The 18332-nt window shown below is 41.0% G+C and overlaps 1 long non-coding RNA gene across 1 annotated transcript in view; it reads right to left on the reverse strand.

Annotated features, from left to right (window-relative positions):
- The window catches only part of LOC120324338, a 124167-nt gene that overhangs the window by 50914 nt on the left and 54921 nt on the right, over positions 1 to 18332 (reverse strand). The window contains exon 4 of the long non-coding RNA XR_005565582.1: positions 5699 to 5797. This is a non-coding gene — a long non-coding RNA (uncharacterized LOC120324338). The remainder of the gene's footprint in view (positions 1 to 5698; positions 5798 to 18332) is intronic.

An 18332-nucleotide genomic window follows, 5' to 3' on the forward strand; every position in this document is an offset into this window, starting at 1 on the left:
CCTCCAGCAGGGCTTTTCCACTGGACAGTCTCAGCATGCAACCTCTTAAATAAAAGCTCTGGCATTGGAAATACACCATGAAGCTTTGTTTGAATGCCAAGTGCTCTACAAGTGTAAAGTTTTAACATTTTCATCTTTTGAAGGCACACTGTTCACCAGCAAGTTCATCAGTAAATCACCCGTAGAGGAAACAGAGAGGCAAAAATCATCAAACCTTCTTGAACAGCTGAAGATACAAGGAATAATTAAGAGCCAAAGTACCACTGCCAGAATTGGAGAAGCATATGAGAACAATGTAAGTGTTATTATATGAAACAGGACCCTGCTACAGCTCTGACCATGCTGTGAGCACCTTGAGATTCAGTTTCTACGCACACGAAGCAAATTGTTAAACAACGGAGAACTGCATTGTAGGGGTGTTAATACAACAGACGCTGGCAGTAGTTTCCAGTTGTTTACAGCTTCTGGGCTTGTTTCAAATGGCAGCAAAGGAGATAACAGTACTAAGAACTTGCTCTTTGAAAAACTCACCAGCAGTTACATACCACAAACTTGGTTCTCAGGTCCATGAAACTAGAAGAAATACTGCTGTCAGGGCTTATAATTACACTTAAATTAAGATGTCAGAAGTCACACTTCTGAGAAATCTACAATTCATATTTGATCTCAGACTAAAGAACTGCTAAAAAATTGATTTAAAAAAAATTATAAACCTGATATTTGACTAAGAAGCTAGTGTCCATTTTCTTTTCATTTTGAATAATAACCCGAGATTTATTTTGGCTTCTGAACTCAATTTTATTCTTTTTCGTTAAGAATCAGATGCTTCTTCCAGATAGGGTTTCGAGTACAGATTGCAGGAGGGAGAAGGTTTGCAGGACATCTGTAGGAAGTTTAACATATTTATGAATATGTGTTGTCCAAAGCACGATCCCACCACTGCCTGAACACAGGAACAATTCAAACTCAAACCAAAGATGATTCTGAATAGCTTTTTCATCTGAGGCAAGTCACTCACACATCTCTAACCTCAGCCTCACATTATTGAAAAATCAAACAGAAACTTTCATATTTTGTGATAAGAAGGACTAAAGCAAGTGCCACCTTACAGTATGGTCACTGGTGCTGCCTAACACATTTCCTGTTGTCAGCACTTTAGAAAATGGGGATGGAGGGTCTCCAGCTTCCCTATAGCTTTTACTTACTTCCTTCAGACAGAATTTTGAGCATCCAAGAGGATTATTCCCTCTGTGGATAAATTTAGGTAACATACTGCAGGCAGGTTTTTGTATTTTTCCCCTTCATAAGATAGGGAAAAAAAAAGAGCAGACACTTGCCTATTGTATTAAAAAGCTGTCTGGTATTAAATTACACAGATTCTTTTATTGACAGAAACTCAGTCTGTGCTGTTTCTCCTTAGAGAATTTCTATCCTCTGAACAGGAGAAAGGCACTTTTTTTTGGTTTTAAAATCAGTACAGCTTTTAAAAATGAACTTCATACTTTTTGCTAACAAAGCCACCTTTTCCAAGTGATCTTTTACATTTGAGCTGGGCCCACTGCTGGGTAGCCTACAAGTGAAAACATAAATCTGTCACTAGCTGTTAACTATTAGCTCTCCCTTAGCAGCAATAGAAAACTCAGCCTGTGCTACCTCCCATAAGTACAACTTATTCCATTAAAGCTCAAATCCAGCAGATTATCTATGAATAAATGGACTAAATGCTCTGAACACAGATGCAGTAGAAAAGACATATTGCGAGTTACAATGTGCAGCTCTGGATTTTGTGCATTAACACACAGGTAAATTCACATCTGAAATATTGCAATTGACCATGAATAAGTATGACTATCTTTATGCCAAGTTTCAATCCAGCACTAGTTTCAATGAAGAAATGAACTCATAGCCCTTATAACACCATAAAAAACAAGTACAACCAGGTTTTAGATTATTTTTACAGTCATACTGGAGATAAAGATAACCTTGCTAGAGTTTCATGTCCATAATTCTGCTCCCTGTATCTGCATCCCTTAAGCCTTGACAGCATTACCTGTGAAACAGCTGTGCTAGAAGTCTTCAGTCTTTTGACCATCTCTTACTTTACTGGGAACAAAGGAACTCTAAGCAGTACAGGTTAGGATGCCTTGTTACACTTGTTTCTAAGCAAGTGTAACATTTTTGAGAGCAACACTGTGAGGGTCTAGCATAACAAAGCCAAGGAAGAGACACACACACACCATGGGATAAACCAGCCTCTACAATTTTAATAGTGGCTCTAATAAAAATGCTAGCAGAGACAGAGCTTTCATCTAAGACACAGGTATCTAGGCTTCTCTGCATTATTACATTTCAGCACTTGCTCCTCACAGGACTACCTAAAACTAAACCATATGACTAAGTGTCATTCAGATGCTTCTTGAACTCTGACAGGCTTAATGCCGTGCCCACTTCCCTGGGGTGCCTGTTCCAGTGCCTGACCACCCCCTCAATGAGGAACCCTTTCCTAATATCCAAAGAATCATAGCTGATGGCAAATGTGAAAATGTTTCATTCTCACCCCTGAAGAGTTAGATTAAGCTCTTAAACATTCCTTCTCCCAAGAAGTGGCAGGACTGGAATTATAGGCAGAACTGAACACTTTAGTTCATTAGTGCACCAACAGCTGTAGGATGTCATCTATCGGGTACCTTTTTTTCCAAGTCTACCTTTAAAGGCACTCCTGTTTGTGTGAGCCAGAGGGTAAGCAAAAGGACCAAAAGCTGTCTTTTCAAATGGAACGGTCTCTGGGAATTTTATCTCCTTATCATGACTTATCATTTACAAGGAACATGGATAGGTTATTTTAGTGTTTCCACTGCTGTTAGCTTTCACTGTGGGTTCACTGATGCTATGAGGACTATTGATCTCCAAAAACTGTTTAGCTCAAAGATAAGTTCTTTTCTTAGCTTATGTAGACCCAGAACAATCTGGAAAGCAACCTGCTTGCTGAATACTCTGCTTTGTTTGGACATTTTGGGAAGAATTTTCCATCCCTCTCTTCCCAAGCAGTCCACAGTTTATCTTGGGTAAGGAATAACATGGCCAGTATGCAATACCTTCTCGCTTTGGGCTTTCACTACAACGGCCTTTCTCATTAAACAGAAGTTTGAGGTTTTTTCTTTTGAAAAAAAAAAACAAACAACCTTTTGATTCATTTTTATGATGATTGAAGATTGCTTTGTTCAGATTTTTTGTGTCATCTGCATTCAGGATGTCTCCGTTGTATATCAGTTTTCTTCCTACTGATTCATGCTCCACCTTCATCTCACTACATGAGTCATCTTCTATACTATTTGCAGCACTTAACACTTCTAGCATAGAGGCCTGACTTCCAGAGTTATTTATGGCAATAAAAGTCTGAGGAGCAGATAACTGAGGAAACTTGTAACAGGATAGTGATTATTTCAACTCTAGGTCCTCGGTGAGGGTTTAACACTGCTAAACCGCACACAGAAAATGGTGGAATTCAGCCTCCTGGCTAATCACATAATCACTGCATCTTTCCAGGACTGAGTGCTACCCTCAGCAGCAGAGCTCTAGGATTGGGCAGCTCATTTGAATGCAGCAGAGGCCAGCAGTATTATGATTACCAAGCTCTAACAAAATCATTCTTAAATCTCTTCAGCAGTAAAAAAGTAACTTCCCTAAATCCTTAGGACCTCATTACCAAATCCCCACATCTGCTGGGTGTACAGCAACATTGCAAGTTTCGCAGACACATCATTCAGCAGCAAAGGGGAATTCTCACTGCAGACAACACTCCCTCGTGAGTGAGCAATAAGGTTATTAGCACATCATTATTTCTAGGCTTTCAGGGGTATAGGAGTCCATGGGCTCCATGCATGAAAAAAAAAAAGCAGAAGGCAAGCAGCAAAGTGTCACCCCAACAACAAAATATACTCTGCCGAAAGCTTTTAATGTCTCTCCAGGGAGATGCCCTGGAAAAGACACTGAGGAAACCCCCAGCTAGGCTGGAAACAAGGAGGCAGGTGATTTTACAGTGAAGGACACGAAGACTTCTGTTGCAGCAAAGAAACAGGTCATCTAATTCTGCTGTGTATTTTTTCCAGTGTTTGCTTTATCACTTGAAACCCTCTATTTTTTTATAAATCAAGGTAACACAGACAGTTTATGTACAACCTGCTACCAAAACCTGATTAACTGCAGTACAGTGGGTCCTATATCCATCTCATAGATGTTGCAAGTCCAGGTTTATTTTTGCTGAAAGCCTGGAAGATTACTCTAAAAATATTCACAAGAGAGGAAACTTCTGGACCAGTCTTTTTTAGTTCCTATAGCAAAAGATGCATCTTCCACAGACACTAGAATAAATTAACTAAATTCTGTGCTAACTGGAATAACCTTCTGATCACATTTGGGTAGAAAGAAAGAACTGCTGCATGTTCTTGACACATATCTACTTCATCCCTCATTAGAGAGCATTGCTGGTTTTGTTCTAGGTTAAGGAAAAAGAACTGAACAAAATGCCACAACACATTAGATAATTTTTTTCCCCCAGCAACTGCTCACCAAACCACAAGGAAACAGACTGAAAAGGACTGTCCAAGTTTTGAAAGTCAAGGAGGTACAAGCACCCTCAGTCCTCACCTTCAGATGGTGAGCCAGGGCTACTGCTGAAGGAAGTAAGTGCAGTAGAAGCCACAAACAATTATACTGAGGACTCTGTCATTGAGTCTGGTAACTTAAAGCTGTGTCAATGAATCAATATGGATCTAAGCTCTCTTGCAAAAATGAACAACCCCTCTGTACCCCACAACTGTCTTTTTTGACAGCATAAGTAAGTGGTCTGTCATGGGCCACAGCTGAGTCTTGGTGCTACTTATCTCATCTGGGAAAATGGCATCTAATCTTAATTGTTACACACTAATTGGAAGTAAAAAATGAAAAGAACCAGGAAGAGGAAAATTAGTAACAAGCCAGTCACTATGTTCAAGCACACACATATTACCATGATTCTATCAAATTTAATTTATTGTATTATTAAATCTAGCTGACTTCTTTAATGGCTCCAGGAAAAGATTCCCTTTCCCTAGGGAGCAGAAGGTTGGAAAGACCTTGTATACACACAGGAAGACACAAAAGCAGGAGCACGAAGGGAAAAAGCTGTGACCAGCAGGGATTTGGGGCAGTAGAAGAGCACGGTGGGACCCTAAGAATTTTAACTTATTGCACAGAGAGACTGGCAAAGAGGTGATACCTTCAGACAGTAAGGTGACAACAGGCCCCAAGAACATCTCTTTGACAAGCATTGAGCATACGAGGGAAAGACAGAACAAGTACCAAAATTACAGTGGAGAAAACAATGGAGATATACAAAGTGCGTGTCAGTTGGAAGGAGATGACTGTTTCTATTATAGAGTTATCTGTTTGGTCAGTAAGTTTCTTGATTTTGGAGTCCTCCAAGCCCTACCTCCATTGGGCACAAAACATTTACTACAGCCAGCTCTTCCAAAAAACAAGTAAAGCACTTGTGCCATTCACAGTCTCCCTGCTATCAGCCCTGCCACCGCCTTCTGATCCAGCTCTAAACACTTTCATCCCCCCTTCCATTTGAGTCACTGGCTCTGCTCACCTCCCTCTCTCATCAATCCCACACCGTGCTCACCTCTGCTCCTACCCAGGCATTTTACTTTCTTACCTTCAGCCACAGATGACACATTCTTCCTTTCCACTTTCCAAGCCAAGGAATTTCAGCTGCAGCACAGGACTGCTCTTCTCTCAAATCATAGACCAGGCACTGCAGAATAGATGAAAAGGTAGCCCCTGTTTTTACAGTCTCATGGCAGTTCTACTATCACTCTTAGGAATAAAAAAAGCTTTCCTGCTGTCTCTTCTCTTGACAGACTTGCACTAAATCACTAAGGGGAGGAGTAAGAGCTCGTCATTTCCTGAGCAGCTGGGATCCCACCTGAGAAGCTGAGAAAGGCAGCCCATCAGAAAGAGCCTATTTTTTTCAGGCCTACCTCCAGGCCTGCAGCAATTGGCAGGTTTTGTGAAAAAATTCTATTAGCAATAGAGAAGAAAACGTAAAAATCACCCTGTTGTTGCTGGGAAAGAACAATGGAGAAATAGGGAAAAGAGAAAAAAAATCTTAGGAAATAGAGAAACTTTACTCGGTTCAAAATTATCCAACAAACTGACAAATAGGAGAAGTAGAAGATCTGCAGGTACATTCTCACCACACAGCTAACCCAAGCTATTCCCTGAATTTTGTTTCTTAGGTACTTACAGATAAGGCTACCTGGCCAGGTGTGGAATAAAAACTGGTGTATGTATGCATCTATACAGACTGTTCCACCAAGTTAGCGTAATTTGCCTCCCCTTGCAGTGAAGTTACTCAAGTGCTAATAGTCTCCCAGCACCTTCCCATAGTTTCAGAAGGACAAACGATGGTCTGTCTGCAGTCAGTGTCATTTCTTCCACTGTTTTTTTGGGTGAGAATCTCAGCTCCCTGCAGCTCAAAGCCCAGTAAACCCTGTGATACAGAGAGAGATGCCCAGCATCAGGAAAGGTGCCTTTCTGTAACAGGACCATTCATGCGGTTCTGCCTGGCTCATCTGTGTGTCACGTGTGATTGTTAGTCTCTGAAATCAACTAGGCAGCAAAGATACTCTGAAAAAAGCAACAAGAAACAAAAGCTCCTCTGCAAGTGTAAGACTAATAGTAGTCTACCTCAGAAAAACTTCCGGGAACCAAAGATTTGAGATGAAGCTGTGGCACAGTGTAGTTCAACTGATAGGCTAAGTCACTAAGAAGACAAGCTTCCTAGCTTGTCAGCTTTACTTGGGGAGAGCATAGACTTATTTCAGAAGTGAAACACACAGTTCTTCCTCCTGTGCACCTCCAAGAGCTTAAGCCCAGAGCAGGTAGTAACTTTTGGCAGGGTGGGTATGAAAGGTAGGTAGCCTGGTGTATGCTTCATTGTTTTGTTGCCTGCCTGACACCATTAGACCAGTGGGAGGAACATTCTGAGTCTTTCTAGGATGTTTGTTGGAAGAGGCTGAAACTGTGTACAAGCAGCAGAAGGCAATCTCAGAAAAAAAAGCATGGATTTCTCATTATACAATATTCATAACAACTTTAATTATTGCCTCTGTTTGGAGGATCTGCTGAAACCCACTATTTTGTACTTTTTGGCACAGTAAGTTTTTGAGCCTTTTCCTACAATAGAAGATATAAACTCTTGGCTGGGCACACAGCTTAAATATTTTCTGAATTTGGAAATCATTTAAAAATAAAGACCAAATCTCTCTGTTGAGTAAACTAATTTTTGTGTTATTAATAAGAAAAGCAGTTAAAGCCTGCCTTACTGAATTGTGTATTTAACTGAACACTGATCTAACTCCCACTGAAAACCAACCACATCTTTCCATTACCTTCAGTGGACGTTGTACTTGTCTCTTGATGCTTAAGAGAATAGCTAAGCAGGGAGAACAAAGCTACATTTCTGAGCAAAGAAACAGCTTGCTGTTTCAACTGAGTTCAAAGGAACAGCACATTGTGTATATTCCTGGGTATAAAATTACACTGAGATATAGCTGACAACTGCAGGGCTCCTAGCCATGGCTAACTGCTTGCACAAAAAAAGCAGGACAGCAAATAGGTGCCAGGTGCCTGCTTTTAAAATTCCTTCAGGTATTAAATTTTCTACTGTTTGACTGATAGGTCTCTTACCAAAGACCTTAGGGCACAGTTCAACAGCACCCATGACTAAGCACCATGGACTTATGTCACACCATATTTGCACTAATCCCTGTCATTTGACGGGTCAAAAAGCCAACAGGTAGGCAGTAGGAGCCCACAGCACCATAGCAACTGAGCAAGAAAGCACTAATGTCCCTGTCAGTGCTGATGGCTCACTGCTAGTCATGAATGGAGAGAGACACACAAGTCTAGGCAAGGGTGACTTGAGCAAAGATGCCTTTTCTCCCATGCTAGGATTGAGATATGGGGAGGCAGAAGCATCTCAGTAGGTCAGACCAGCCAGGACTTGCCCTCCTCAGACACAACCTGTTTCCATAGGAGTGGTTTGCCTGAATTTGCTCCCTTGAGCTTCGCCGGAGGGCAGCCCCTTTCTGAAACTGAACTCAAACTGAAAGAGCTACAGACATTTGAGTGTGACAAGTATCAGCATCACCAGTGCTCAGCTTACATGCAGACCAGAGGATTCCTGCCCTTGCTGTTTGAAGATGACTTTTCAGTCTCTGCTCTAAACCACAGATGCCTTGTGAGAGTCATCCAACCCTTATCTCAGGTACTGTGTGTGGGGAGGCCTTTTGGAGCCTCCTGCTCACATGATGAAGAAATGGTCGGTGCATGATGATGTAACACGTAGTCAAGCTCCTCTGAGCAGAGGGTTCGGTGCAACTTGCCTGCTGCTCCTGCACAGGGATTTTCTCTGGAATACCAGTACAAGGTGCCCCAGCAGAGGTCACCCTGCCCCACGGAACTCCCTCCTGGCCCCGGACGTGCTCTCCACCCCGGCACTGCCAGTGGGGAGGTGTTTGTTCTTGCTTTTATTTTTTTTCCTATGAGTTTTTGAACTGGAAGGGGAGAATATACCGTGTGCACAGTATTTATACCACCGTGACTTTCAGTCACAGTTTCCTAAGATACTCAGCTAAAAGAAAGATGTGAATAACTATTCGTTCATGCTGTCACTAGGAAGAAAAAAGAGGGGGAAAAAATAGAGTTCTGAGAATACAGAAAGACAAGTTCAAGGGAAGTAAAATTATGCATGTACTATGAGTTTGCTTTTTCTCTTACTCCAAAGGCAACTCTGCCACAGGAAGCAATACCAGCCACCTCTCTCCCAGCTTTTTCTCTATTGAAGGGAAATGCTCCATGTGATGGTGAGATGAAAAGTTCAAGGGAAGGGCCAGAAATATTCAATCCGTGAAACAGGGGCAGGTTTTGCTCTGATGGGTGTTTGCCTCTGTCTGAAGGAGAAGTGATAGCAAGGATCCTATGATGATGAGAATGCGCAGGGTTCTCTCCCTTTGCCTGGGGCTGATGCCGGTGTTTGTCCATCAAGCTTGTTCCTGCGCAAGTGCAAGTGCAAGTGCTGCTGGAGGTCCCTGTGGGACGTGGTCGGAGTTCCTCCCTTCATGAGTCTGTGTTTCTTCTCCTTTCACATTTGATTTTGTGTCTTTCTCTTCCCTTCCTCATTTTATTCATCTGTTCCTCTGACGTTGTTCTTTCTGACCCAGTTTGCCTTCTCTCCAGTATGCAGGGGAGTCACTAGTCTTTTCCCTGTCCTTGCTGCACTGCAGTTCTCTATCCACCAAAGAAGAATTATCCACTTAAAATATCAGCCCTTGCTGCTGGACCACCAGAATGTCTCTGGGACAAACATTTTTCCTTACAAAAAGCAAGACATGTTAATCACTATGCCCTACATCTTTGGGGAGAAACAAAATACGCATCTAGACCAAGAGCAGCATTCTCAAATAAGCCCCTAATATTCAATAGACAGGAGTACCTGGAAGTAATTGAGATGTCTCTGATTTTGAGTTGTTTGAACTCAATATCCAAATGGTTATATGTTGCATAAGTCTCTGTTTTATAAACAGCCTGTAGTGCTGAGCCAGTTCACTGCAGCAGCTCTTGGGAGCTCTCTCTTGTGAATCTGCACTGTTTCCTAACTTGCTCTGTGCTTACTTTTAATATTATCCAGAATGATGGAACTAAATTAGAGCTTTATTTAAGCTTTGCTTTAGCTGCCTGCCTCTGTCTGTGTACCTCTGAACAAGCCAAATTACTGAATGGTGGGGATGCAATTGTGCTACAGAGTGTGATGCTTTGGCATGAGTTAAGGAAGCTTAATGCCAGGAAGGGTCAATAAATAGTGTCATCTGACCTCCTGTATATAAAGAACATTATATTTAATTACTGACTCTAGTACTAAGGGTATAGAGGGACTGTAAATGAAAAAACTGAACCAGGAGCCTTCAACCTGCCTTTGTTTTTCAATGTTAATTTTACATTTCACAACAACTCCGCTGCTTTTCAACTGCTATTAGAAGTGCTGGTTTCCTTTGAGGAGCCAATAAGTTCTTATTTCAGGCAGCACATCAAGAGAAACCACGTTTTCCCAGTGCAGAGTCAGTAAGTTCTGAAATGTGACTTCTGTGACTGTAGAAGCAACTACTGAAGATATCCCAATTGGTGTAAGACTCCCAGGTCTAATGCACAGGGGAAGGTTTGGGGGCAGAGGGCAGAGGGAAAGGGCAGGATTATTGAGGAGAGAGGGCTAGATACCAGGATGCTTTAGGATAAAAAAGTTTCTGCTGTGCAACCCCTCCCAGAATGGTAGTAACAGAAATATTTCCCTCCTCCTTTTGAAAAACAAAACAAAGCAAACCAAAACAAAACATGAAGCATTTGATAAAACAAAGAGGCAACTTTTACAAAGCAAAACCAGTATCAATCACACACAGCAGGAACTCAGTGCACAGTGAATTCCCTGTGTTTTCCTGTCAGCTTCCAGATTAGGAAGGCACAGGATAAAGACATCTTGTCAGGGATACTAACGGAGCTCTTCTGCAAAGATACCATATATAAGCTCTGGTCCCAGGCTCTCCTTACCATGAAGCAGCCAGCTCTGGAGATGTGTTTCCAGCTGATTGACACTATCTTGGAGAGGGTGAGGACAGAGCTAAGTTAGAATGTCCTACTCGGGTGTGTGACCCCTGTGTGCCCTCACTCACAGCTACCCCATTAACCCTTCTGCCTGAGATTTTATTCTGTGGAGTGATTTGTTCTGAAATAAAGACCTGACTGACATGTAAAGAAGAGAATAAACTTGCCCTCTACCAGCACTTTTCCACTCCCCTTATATTCTATTTTCTCTCATTCTTTTTGGGTTTTATGTTTAACAGGCAATCTCTTATTTTTAATATTTGAACACCTCTGGCAGGTGCTAGATCCATTCTTCCTGTCTGGCAGTTTTAGCATAAGAATTGTTTTGGTTTAGAGGAGAGGAAGGGGGGGACAGAAAATGAATAAGGTAAACATAAACTATTTCAGAAAAATATTTGCAAAGACAGCACTGGGAAAATTCTCTCTCCTCCACATGAGAATATTCAGTGTGCTGTGGCACTACATAGTGCCTGGCAACTATAGTATACTGATAAGACTGCTTCCATTATTTTGAGTCTATTTATATTCTGGAAGACACTAAAACCAGCTAGTGATATTGGTGATGGCATCTCTTAGACCAGAGTCATATTTTAAAAAAATCAAATGAGTAAGGTCCTGCTGCAGAACTGCAAACTGTAGAAAGTCCTGCCGACACTAAAAACTTCCTTCTGAAGTTGTACTCTCACTTAATTGTGAGAGCCATTACCTTTCCTGTTACACTCCCTGGATGCCTAGAGCTAGAAACATTAGCTATTACAGTTGGAATTACAGAGCCAAAGGTCTCAGGCTAGGACTACACAGGATCAAGATTCTCAGTAGCACATTGTGTTACACTGTGACTTCCTCTACAATAGGAAATTAAACATGCCTGCGGTCAAGTGGTATGCTGGCCAATGTAACAACTATCAGAGGCTGTTCTGACAAGTGAACTCATGACAAGTTTGTTTACACTCAGAAATCTTCCTTGACACTTTAAATTACTAGAGTGGACACAGTCTTTCTGAAACTATGTTTTTCTCACATTTCTGACCAATGTAATATTCCATCCTCTATCCTTTATATTATATGCATTTTCATATACTACCAAAATACTTAAAATTTTCCCATTATTTGATACTTACCTGCTAGAAATGAGCTACTTTAGTTAACAAACAGTCATATTAAATACCAAATTCATTAAACTGTACCCAGGCTGCTTGACAAAAATAGTGTGTTTTTATCATGAGCTCTAGCAATCTATAAGCCTCATGCTTTATGATATTCCTTTTCCCATAAGAGTTCCTGGAAGATCACCCCTTTGCAAAGGCAATTGATCCGTTCTTTGACAGCACTTGTTCACTACAGCAGGCTGACAGGCAAAAAAAAAAAAAAAAAAGAGAGGCCAGTAAAGAGAAAACTTTCTGATAGATAGCCCTCATGAGCTAGGAAGTCAGTGGACTACAAGTACTCTCGAGCAATTAAGCTGCTCCTTGGCATATTTGCGCCTCTCCTAGGATATCAGCCTTCAAAAGAAAAAGATATTTCATGGTCCTATAGGATACTGAACACAAGCACTAGATGGAGCAGCGGGCAAACTTCTTGACTCTTTCTGTGCTTATATTCAATCCATGAAGTTACCAGATAGCCCTCTTGGAATCCGAGCTGACAAGCTGATGCCAGGTCAGTGCTTTGTGAAGATGTGGGTGTGCCTTATGTAGGGCAGAAACATTAGGCTTTATTACATGACATTTTGCATTCAGTGCAATTAATGCTGATAATAATGATAACAATGGCCACTTTCTTAGATACATTCTTAGATGTTCATACATACTTCTTTGTCTAATGGTTTAAAACAATACATATTCTTTTTGAAGATTTTTACTAGGAATCTCTTAAGTCCACAGTATCCCACTAGTCAAAATAAGACCTTTCTTGTTAACTATGGATAATGCATTGCACCTTGTCTGTCTTACAGAAACACCACAGCTTTGTCACCGCTGACAGTCCACAGAGTCTCTGGGCTTCCTTGGTGGTTGAAGATTTCCAATGATGTAAATGATCCCTAACTTTAGAAAACTCACAATGTGTCCAAAGGGGAGAAATTTTCTTAAGGCAGCTGGTTTGGGTTCTAGACATTTTTCCAGTTGGAGAAAAAGTTACCTTGTTACAGGGACAAAATCATATTGTTAGGAAACAGCCTCATGATTCTTAGAGTAACTTGGAGGGAGAGGGGAATGCTGAAGTATAGCTTTCAAGAATTTGGGAATGCCAGTGTGAACTTCAGCTTTCTTTAAGGAACAAAAATAGAAAAGGAGAGGGAATATTTTTACCTCTTCCCTTGACAAAAACAATCTTTGTAATGTCAACGAACAGCTAGTGCTGAGCTTATCACTCCCTTCACTCTGCCCTGCTCTCCCATCTCAGTAACCTGCTCTGGCTTCTGAAACTCACACCCTTTGGAACTGATTGAATAATGGACTTTTCACTTCAGGCTCTGCATCAAATAAGAGAAAAAAAATCCTATGGGTTGCATACGGAGTTATTTAATCTAGCTTCAAGAACCTACATTTTAAATTTAATTGTAAAAATGAAAGAGAGTCACTTCTAAAATGAAAAGTTAAACCGTACTGTTTCGAAAATGACAGTTGTTCTAAGGCCTCACCCTTCCTTGTTTTTCCCTGTCTGGTCTATTTATCAAGACCTACCCTATTTTGCTAGTTTCATGGCAAATGGCTTCAGTTTTCCAGAAACTGCAGATTTCCCTCACCGGATTACTAAGAAAATAACTGTAGAGTATATAATGTTTGCATGAGAGATATTTGAAGAATTATTCATGTCAGCAGTTAGTCATAAACCTTTATGCAAACATCTATATCACCAGAAAGCTGATGACAACCCCAAATTCTTCTCTGAATTTTTCCCCCACTCTTCCCTTTTCTAACATGCTTTCTAAGTTCATCCAATGATTTGCCCAGTATTCATCAGTCTGACTTTATCCCTAGCGTATGCTCCAAGGAGGCAGGAACAGCTTGGTTATAAAGACTCAAAAAATGGTTTCATTTACTCATGTAAAGCTGGCACTTAGCTGAACTCAAGTATCAGCAGGCTAATGGTTGTCATCTAGCTTCAAAAACAATTTAACTTACATTTTAAAACTCAATGTAGCATCATGCTACATCTCTCAATAGCCCCAGCAGCACCTCTCAAGAGAGGCATCAGTGACTTGGGCTGCAAGGAAGAGCCATTCCCAGCCCTCACAACAGTAATTATTGCTTTGTTCACCTTGTACCCTTTCCTGCCCTGACACCTTCAGTCACCAGTAACAAGAATTGATGCTGACACAGCACAGAGTGGCAAATAGCTCATTCTCACCTCCTCCAGCACAGGTACTGTAGGCGGTCACTGAGGAGGACAGACTACTGGGCACAGGAGATTGCCTTCTTTATCTGTGCCTGAAGCTGGTCCTGATTCAAGGTGTGATGGCAGTACATGTTAACATGTGACAGACAGCAGCCTTTTTTTCAAAGGGTATGCAAGATGTCTGCCAGGGAAAGGCTGAAAATAAGCAAAGGAATGCTGATATCACACCTTAAATTTTACTCCAGAGAAATGCAAAATAGCACTATTAACCTCAGCCAAAAGCACTTTCTGTTGGAAGAAAATCCCAAGGAAGAGTGGCTAAATTGACAGAAAAGGACCACAAGTTATGCAAATCTGAATGACAATATTGATCAAGAACAAGAACATCACTGTCACATAATGGGAAAAAGTAATTTGCACATGACAATATCTGCTGGCAGTATTGCTGTGAATAATTACTCTGAGGTTCAATTTAGTAATGAGTATCACCGAGACCATTTTAAAAAAGAGAAGAGCACAGGATATTAGCAGAGAAAAGTTTTAAGTTTGTTACTTTATTAATAATGATTTGTATCATGCCTTATTAGTCATCATTTTTATTTGTGTAGAGGCTTTCATTAAAAAGTTACTCTACAGAGAGATCTAATTGATTCTATGGAGAGAAACACGCTAATTTTGAGGACATGCACAATCAATATTATATCGCTTTCACCTGCTTTTCCACTGGCTATTCAGGAGACAAATCCTATTTCCATGATACACTCTTTCTTGCAAAACCGTAGACCCAGATGTTATCAAAACTATGCTAAAACAGTGACAAGACACACATACTGTGCATTTACTTACATATACATATTATTGCAGTATGCTCCTATTTCAAGCAACAATTGCTCTGAATTATGATAAGGTACTTTAACTACAGATTTTAACGTTTAAAAACATTTCTTGAACTTGAAAGTCATGCACTTATTTATCAGCATCTTACTTCACTTAATGGAATAATGAAGAGTAGAAGCAAAACCAGGCAACCTGCACTTTTTGGCATCCTATGTAGCACTATCATCGAAGTGATGCTGTGGCAAGGAGAATATCTCAAGCGTGTCACTAAGCTCTGAAACAAGCTATGCCATTATGTGAAAGTTCCCATGAAGCCCCAGTGACTGTTAAATTATTGAATGTGAATTGCTTGAAAAATGCAGTATTTCCAGTAATTCCTTTGCAAAAGACTGAAATTTTGTTCACTATGAGATGTCTCAAGCAATAATAAAACCAAAGCATGAAATCCCTATGCAACAGCAGATTAAGAGAGTCAGGAGAGCATAAAGTATTACTGAAAAATAAAATTAAGGATAATCTTGTATTAAGTGTTGGGATTCAGTCTTCATCCAGAAAGAAGAAGAAAATCCTAAAATAAGTACCTATGGGTTCATCTGATAGCATGAAATGTCACTTGTTTTCCCCCATTTTCACTATGACCATCAACTCAGTGGAATCAAAATTATTTGGCTCATTGCTGTGAACTCTCTGTTCTGTTATTGTCAGGAGGCAACACTCCTTTTCTGCCAAAGGGCTGGGATGTGTGCAAAGCAGGAAGATTTGGGCCCTTTCTCTTTCCTTTCCTTTCCCTTCCCCTTCCCCTTCCCCTTCCCCTTTCCCTTTCTCTTTCCTTCCTTTATCCCTTTCCCTCTCCTTCCCTTTTCTTTTATTAACTGTGCTTTGCTTTGGGACAACAAAACAGCTTTTTTATTAGTGTGATCCTGGAGCACTCATACTGAAGGTGTATCAGTTTATACCTAGTGACGTGCATACACAGCATTCCGTATTAGGCAGTTTAATGTGATTACAGGACTTTTTTTCTTGCTGGTAGAGTGTATCTTTTATTTAATAAGAGAGGAGCATAGGTATTGTTGTTCTGCCTAGATGCCTCTTGGGACCTTTCTTTAACTTCTAAAGCCTTTTTCTGGCAACAAATTTGTTCTCTAACAACAACAGGCTGGGAGTTGTGATAGATCCCATTTAGTCTTTTGAGAAACAACTAAATTCTGTGAGTTAACTTGTCTTCTTTTACCATCTAAGGAATATTGGCAGGCTGCAACCATTTTCTTCTGTTAGCCCTTGAAATGATTCTTCATGCTTTTGTCACATAATTAAAATTAGATTATTGCAACTCCCTGCTGGCTGGCCTTAGAGTTTTGTAAACACTCCAGTTGGCCCCTAGGTTCATAGTGAAAGGGATGCTCTAAGCATATTCTTTCTTTGTCCTCTCTTCTCTCATCTGTGTTGAAATCACTGCACTTGCTCACTGCCAGCAGAATGCATTTGGTTATTGCTTTCTAAGGGCAGTGAACATAATGTTAGAGACATTATGTGCCAAAGTCTCTCTCAAGCTTTGCTTGAAAGAGCCTGGATGCAAGAGCTTTCAATCTATTTTCTCTTTGTTGGTGAGGTCTCTTTTTGCTGAAAAGAAGGAAAAGAAGGGGGAGGGAGTGGAGGAGCACAGGCTCTCCTAATACAGCATTCAAATAGAAAATGCACACAGCTACATGATTTCAAAACCAGGGACTGTCTTTCATTGACCAGTGTGTAAATACCATGGACGTTATGCAGTTGCTTCTTCTCCTATGACAAAATTACTCCCTTCCACCCTAAAAAGATGCGAGCCCTTTTGAAATAACAGCATCTTCCACTACAGGCAGGCTTTCTGAGTTCAATAGGCTGCTTTCCTGGCCGACTTCTTTTTATGTTACATTTGCTTATGGACCGTTACTCCCACATTCACATCCAGCCAGTTCCGCCTTATAAATCTTGCATGGAACATCACAACCGTGTGAGATTTGCCTGATGAGCTTGTAGGGATTATCGTATTAAAGTTCTTAAGGGCCTGAATGACTAATTGTTAATGAGAGAGAACAATGCAGGGATAATGGCACTTTAAAAGTAAGTAATACTAATGGCATGGTTTGTGTTTGGACGTGATTGCTCATCTTACTGTCACATGTAGAGATTATCTCTCAGTGTCCTCTGTTTTTATGGGCCTATAACCTCAGCTTTGTAATCAGCTAGTCAGTAAGCCCTTATTCTGCTGAAGGAGAATTATAGTGGTGAAGAAGCACAAACAGGCAGTAAAGCTGACTATATTGAATTCTCCATAACTATCACCTTCACTGAGCCAAGAGGACGTTTGTTTGGGTTGAGTTTTTACATAGTCTTGGCCAGCCAGTGTTATGAGACGGTGACTATGGCTGCAGAACCACAGTAGTAATACTGTAGAATAGGAATGTTCCCAGTATTGGTGCTTCACTTTATCACTTATATTAATGATTTATGCTCCAGCATAGTCACCTCTCTGCCCAGTCACTTTTTCTCTGCTTTTTCTGTTCTATCTCTTCCTCACCAGTATTTAGTGATACAGTACTGTTACTAGCCAGGGGCTTGATTTTAAATCCCTTGGACAGATTTCCAGAATGACTAGTCCCCCATCCAGCTGAAAGTATGAGTACTGCGGGACTTTGGCAGCTCTGCAAATCAAGACTGCAGCTCCTAGACGAAGTCTGAAAACACAGTTGATTCTTACACTCAGCTTCCTGCCACAGTGCAGTTTGTGACTGCTGGCAGCCACAACATAACATAAGCTCCATTTCTTTTTTCCTCATCTCATTGGAGCTTTTGCTAATGTAAATACGTTACCACATGTGAGCAAGTGCACAACGCCATGGCTAATGCAGAGAACATCATCTCCCATGACAGAGATGATATTTGCCATGCTCCGCTGCCTTCCCAGTGCAAACATCTCCGCTGGGGACCTCACCACTGTGGTGCTGGCATGCCACTGCCTTTGAACAGGGACAGTGCCAACCTCCCAGACAGCCATAAGCATGCGAAGCCAAGACACCATGTATCAGGGCCTGCGCATGTGTCAAGGACAGGTTTCCCAGCCTGAAATGTCAAAGCAACTGTTTTTCCCTCAGGAGGTGCATTTGTCTCTATGGTGAAGAAAATGTATTATCACAAGCGTTGCCTTTGAGCTCAGAGCTGGATAAAGACCAAACAGACACTGAATCCAGCAAAATTTCAGCATCGCTGTCTTCAGAAACATTCACATCCTCTGACAACTTTTTTCTTCCAAGAACCAGTCTGCTTCCAAAAAGAGAGAGCTGAATAGTGACCAACACACTCTTTGCTTCCAGACTTGACATGGCAACTGCTTGGAAAGCAACACTTCTGTTCTACTGAGGTCTACTCTTAAACCTAGTGCCCTTGTTCGCCAAATTGTGACTCTACTTCTGGTGAGC

Source organism: Pipra filicauda, unplaced genomic scaffold, assembly GCF_003945595.2.
Source record: "Pipra filicauda isolate LSUMZ 115617 unplaced genomic scaffold, ASM394559v2 scaffold49_size4853605_pilon, whole genome shotgun sequence".
NCBI classification, from domain to species: domain Eukaryota; kingdom Metazoa; phylum Chordata; class Aves; order Passeriformes; family Pipridae; genus Pipra; species Pipra filicauda.